The sequence below is a fragment of the Lactuca sativa genome, chromosome 5 (genome assembly GCF_002870075.4).
Source record: "Lactuca sativa cultivar Salinas chromosome 5, Lsat_Salinas_v11, whole genome shotgun sequence".
Taxonomy (NCBI): Eukaryota; Viridiplantae; Streptophyta; class Magnoliopsida; order Asterales; family Asteraceae; genus Lactuca; species Lactuca sativa.
Genome location: NC_056627.2, coordinates 361,160,508 through 361,166,507, shown reverse-complemented (window position 1 = coordinate 361,166,507; position 6,000 = coordinate 361,160,508).

Here is a 6,000-nt window from a genome sequence, read left to right as displayed (position 1 = left end):
TAGACTTAGTCAGAGTACCTACTTGGATAAGGTGTTGAAAAGGTTCAACATGCAGAATTCCAAGAAAGGAGATTTACCGATCCAAAGCAATGCCAAACTGAGTAAGACTCAGAGTCCGAGTACAGAGGCAGAGATAGTTGAGATGAGCCAATTACCATATGCTTCCGCTGTTGGCTCGATCATGTATGCTATGACTTGTACCCGCCCTGATGTGGCCTTTGCTTTGAGCATGGTCAGCCGGTATCAAGGGAACCCTGGCAAGGCTCATTGGACCGTGGTAAAGAACATTCTCAAGTACCTGCGGAGGACTAAGGATCGGATCCTTACCCTAGGTGGGAGTGATGACTTGAGAGTATTAGGGTATAGTGATGCCAGTTTTCAGACTGATAGGGATAACTTTCGCTCTCAGTCAGGCTGGGTCATTACCTTAAATGGAGGGGCAATTTCTTGGAAGAGTTCCAAGCAGGAGACGGTGGCTGATTCGACTTGTGAATCAGAGTATATAGCAGCGAGTGAAGCAGCAAAGGAGGCGATATGGCTGAAGAACTTCATCGGAGACCTTGGAGTTGTACCAGCTATTAAAGAACCTATGGAGATTTTCTGTGACAGCAATAGTGCGGTTGCCTTAGCCAAGGAACCAAGAGATCATGGCAGATCCCGACACATTGACAGAAAATATCACTTCATAAGACACAAGATTGAAGAAGGACTCCTCGTGGCAAAGAGGGTATCGTCAGATGAGAATCCTACAGATCCCCTTACGAAGGGACTGGCGAGGGTTAAGCATTTTCAGCATGCGAGGCGCATCGGGATGAGGGACGATATTAGTTTTACAGATTAGATAGTTTTCCTGAAACTTGTAAAATGTAATCGACATTTGATGATGAATAAAATTTGTGATTTATTTATGAGTAAGGTGTTACTGTCATTTTCAATTATTTACTATTGTTTCAGTTTTGCATGTTTTGACTTCCAGAATAATTAATTTATTCAAACCTCCACAATCGGTCATACGTCGGAAGTAGGTATGAATCAAGATTGTCATGAATTGGGATTGTAGATGGCTAAAAGTGTTTAGACATGACAATGGTTGCTGCAACGTTCATGAGTGCTCATAAGTTATGAGTATTGGTATAAACCCATGCTCACTTGTATCACTTCATGGAATTTATCTCGAATGATCGTGAGACGATAATATCATATAAGTCTTAAAACCTAGAAATATGAGTTGTTACCTATGAGTTGGTTGTGCATTGATTGCACGTAAACGCATCAGTAACTTGATGTTATAAAACGTGTCTTTGTGTACAATTCAACAAGTAGTAGAACAAGCATATGAGTCGAAGTTTATATGTTCCTTCTAGAAATAGAAGCGATATCTGGGCCCCTCGATGATTTTGTGTTGACCCATGCACCGGGCCCGGTCAGAACTAAACTGATGTGTTCAGTAAAGTTATTTGTCAAACAAATCGGAGATCGAGAAACAACTGGCAGACAATAAGCAAGACATAGTTCCATGTGTTTGTCCGGCTGATATCATGAGAACAGAGGATTATATGATCACTTGTCTTAAAATGGCGCTTCATAGTTCAACAGAGTTTTCGAGAGCTACGATTGCTGGTTGGTTCCTGAAGTTATATAGGCAAATACAGTTATTAGACTTATCCAAGTGGGAGTCTGTTGGATAAGGTGTCTAAGTCCATAACTTATTTGGTATATACTTGACCCGACCTGGCATGGTCCATTTGGGTTGCACTTCACCCGAACAATTTATGGATAATTTTATGAGAGTTATACACCTATGTTTATTAATATATTATAAGTTATAATATATTAATATGAAGTCATGTTATTTAATTAGTCTTATTCTTAAATTAATTATGAATTAATTTAGAGATTAAAAGGAAGACTAATTAGATTATGAGCTATTGGTTTTATATGGTGTGGGCTAACACTCATTTGTTAATGGGCTAGGCTTATATGGAAGTCCATGGATGATCCATGGAGCTTTTAACCCATGGACCCTTGGAAAAGGAAAGGTCATGGGTTATTAGGGCTTCACCCTAACCATGTACACTATATAAGCATGCTTATGTTGCATGAAATAGCCACTAGTGTGTGTGTTTATGTGTGGCCGAAAATTACAAGTGTGTGTACACTCTCTAAAGGTTTCCAAGTGTTTGTGGTGATTTTTGATTTCCATTTGAGGCATTCACACTATTGGTGCTTGGCTCTCAAACTCCAAGGAATCAATCACATCAAAAGGTATGTAATCTCATCTAACTATTTTATGTTTAAATGTTCCCCATGCCATGTTAGATAAGTTATGAACCTTGGAAAATTATTATTTTGCATGTATTTAGACAAACATAGATCCAAGGTTTATTAGGGTTGCATGCACACTTAGGAAGTGTTAGATTGCTCAAAACCCAACAAGTTAATGACGTGTCCATTAGATAAGAGATCATATATTCCTCCATTCTAGATATCATATGGACTGAGACATTGATTATAATCATTCTCTTTGTCCATCTGTTGTTTTCCCGATTTCTGATTTATGACGACCGACTAATTGAACAAATCAAATCAGTCCAGGTCCGGCCAAGCACTTAGGGTTGTCATCACTAAATCATCGAGGGGCCCATGGATATCGCGTTTATCCCTCCAAGGGTAAAAGGAATGGATAAACTTCGACTCTTCTGCTTGCTCTATCTACTCATTAAATCACACATAACAATGTTTTTTATAACACCAAGTTACTGGTGCGTTTTCACATTATCAATTTGCAATCGACTTGTAGACTGCAACTCATATCTCTCTGTTTGAAGAATATCAGATATTATCATCTCATGATCACTCGTGATAAAATCCATGAAGTGATTCAAATGAGCGTGGGTTTAGTCCAATACTCGAAACTTATTCCAGGAGCACTCATGAATACTGCAACTATGTCTAAAACACCTAGACAAACTACATACCCATTCATGACAGTCTTGCCTCAATACCTACTTCCAAAGTATGATCGAATGTGGATAGTTTAAATAACCTAGTTATTCGGGAAGTCAAAACATGCAAAGTGAAACACAAGAATAACATTAATCCTATATGGCCCTAGAACTTTTGAGTGCCATATTGATTACTCATTATTCACTATATAATGTTTCGAATAATCAAATTTATACTTGAATTAAAACAATAGTTGTCCCATGCTACAAGCATGCACATTATGTTTACCTATGGTCCTTTCTTTGTGGAATAGATCAATTGAAAACATTTCAATGATGTTCATCTCACAATTCCAAATCTTTTTGATAAATGTAAGAATACAAGATTCTTTGCCATTTATTGAAATCTGTTAGATTCTAAACTTATATGCAATGATCCTCTTGTAATGACTATGCACAAAAAGTCACAAAGACTTGGCTACAGACATTACAAAGTATTCCAATGGAGAGCAATTCCATGGAAACGAAGTCTCACATTCAAAGTACATTCCTTTGAACATCCTTTTTGCATTAAGTTTTCTAATCTTACACAGATTTAATGAATAAATTCCACCTACAGAAACATTTCCATATTCCCATTTTGACTATCACTTCTGAACAAGAGTTTCTTTTTTTCAGAATATGTCAATATGGTCATTCCAAAAATTTACACTATACTTCCAACTGTCCATGAGCAACCAGTCTTTGGTAAACCTCATATTGTCCTCGACAATTGCTTAATCATTTTAGTCATATACAGTTCTGGTCCTTTTTCCCTTTTAATGCCCTAGGCATTTGGAAAATTCAGAACACATAAATATTATAGCATATGCAATCGATCCTATACCCGAACTATATGGGATATGATTCATAATGTCTCATATAAAGACAAGATCCTAGACCAGTCTTTTGCTATAATTTTTCTATTTGCCATGTTCTTAAAATTCAGACTATGAAGAGGGATGCCCTAATCATAATCGAATATTGAGAATGCAATTAGTATTTCCATATATAGAATTTCCTTATGTTGAACCATTCCAACATAACATTCATATATATACTTGACTAAATTTTATTAAAATCTCAATCTCAGCTGTTAGAATTGGAATGAAGTATAATTTTCTCTCCCTTAATTATAGCAAAACAACTTTTCAAACCCTGCAACTTTGCAAATTGAAACTTTTGTTTTCTATCATTAACATTGCAAACTTGCAACACTTAACATAATAATGATGCTCCCACTAACATGATAATTATATTCTTATCAGCATAACACTTATGCTCCCACTAGCTTTGACATGTGTCCAGAAATCAGTTGGACTTCTAGAAATCAATACTTTATTGACTTTCTTACCAAAGTCCATATTTCTGATATGAGATTCTTTGATACGACTTTATCAAAATCATAGACTTTTCCTTAGATATCTCACATGTGTGTCTAAACAGTTTTAGAACTATGAAAACGGATTTCGTAATCATAGTCTCAAATGTTTAGACCTTTGCCATTGCTCACAATTCGAATTATGAAAACGGATGTCGTAATCATAATTGAATTTGAGAATGTAAATATCATAATTTCTATCTGCTTAAGATCTACTTAGTGAAAGCATTTCCTCACCATCATTTTCATGAATCAGAGAGAAACCTTATGACACTTAGATTTTTATAGTGTATGTGTTCCTATCCATATGAATTTGTCAAAAACCATAATTACAAGACAAGGTTAGTGACAAATCCAAGCTCATATGGACTGAACTTATTCAATCTTATTTTCTTGCTATCTGGCAGCACAAGGGCCTACCATTGCTTCCAAGTAGTTATGGAAACAACTGATAACTCATATAACTCACATGCATAGTCAACTTTTAACAGGAATGAGTACAGAAATAAGAATATGTCAACACGATAGGTTACAAACCGCAAGTCGTGTGCTAGTGATAAACAACAGGTTTTATTCTTGATTAGTTCTTGAAAATTTTCAAGATCTTTAAGACTCCCATTGACCTCTTGACATATAAGATTCACTTTTTCAAAGAACATTACTTCACAAACAAATATTCAAGAGTTAGTGCAGATTCTAATCAAGACTAACACTTCATACATTGGGTCTTAGTTGGTCTTTGTTTTATCCAAAACATCACAACTTACCAATTTCAAATGTACAAGAGTAAGAAAACATTTTACTCTACACTTGAGAAGTGTTTTAAACCTTCTTAACATTATGTCACTCAAGGCTTGATCTTGGAGTGTTACTCTTGTTGGGTTTTGAGCATTCTAACACTCCTATGGTGTACATGCAACCCTATACCTTGGATCTATGTTTTCTCTAATACATGCAAATAAGAACTTTCCAAGGCTTTAATCCTAACTAGCATATTATGAAGTTCTTATACTACAAAGTACTAGTTAGATGACATACCTTTTGATGTAGCTTGATGTCTTCAAGCTTTAAGAGCTTAGCCCCAATAATGTGGAAGCCTCAAATGGAATCACAAATCACCAAAAACACCTTGGAAGACTTTAGAGAATATGGATACTTGGTTCTCTCTAGTGAAATTTGCTAGCCCTTCTTAGTGTACCACACTAGTACCAATTTCACCAACCAAGGACATCTTTATATAGTGTGGAGGATTAGGGTTAAACCCTAATACCCATGACCTTTCATTTCCTAGGATCCATGGGTTAAACACTCCATGGACTATCCATGAAAGCTTAGCCCAACCTAAATGAACTTGGCCCCATTCCATATATATAAGAGTCCATATTTAATTAGTTCCTTTTGATCACTTAATTAATTATAAATTAATTCTTGATCAATACTAATTAAATAATATGATTCCATATTAATATATTAGAACTTATAATATATTAATATTAATCATAAACATACTATTCTCAAAAGATTATCCATATAAATTGTGTCGGTGAAGTGCAACCCAAATGGACCATGACGGGTCGGGTCAAGTACATACCAAATATAGTTATGGACTTAGACATTAATCCAACAGTCTCCCAC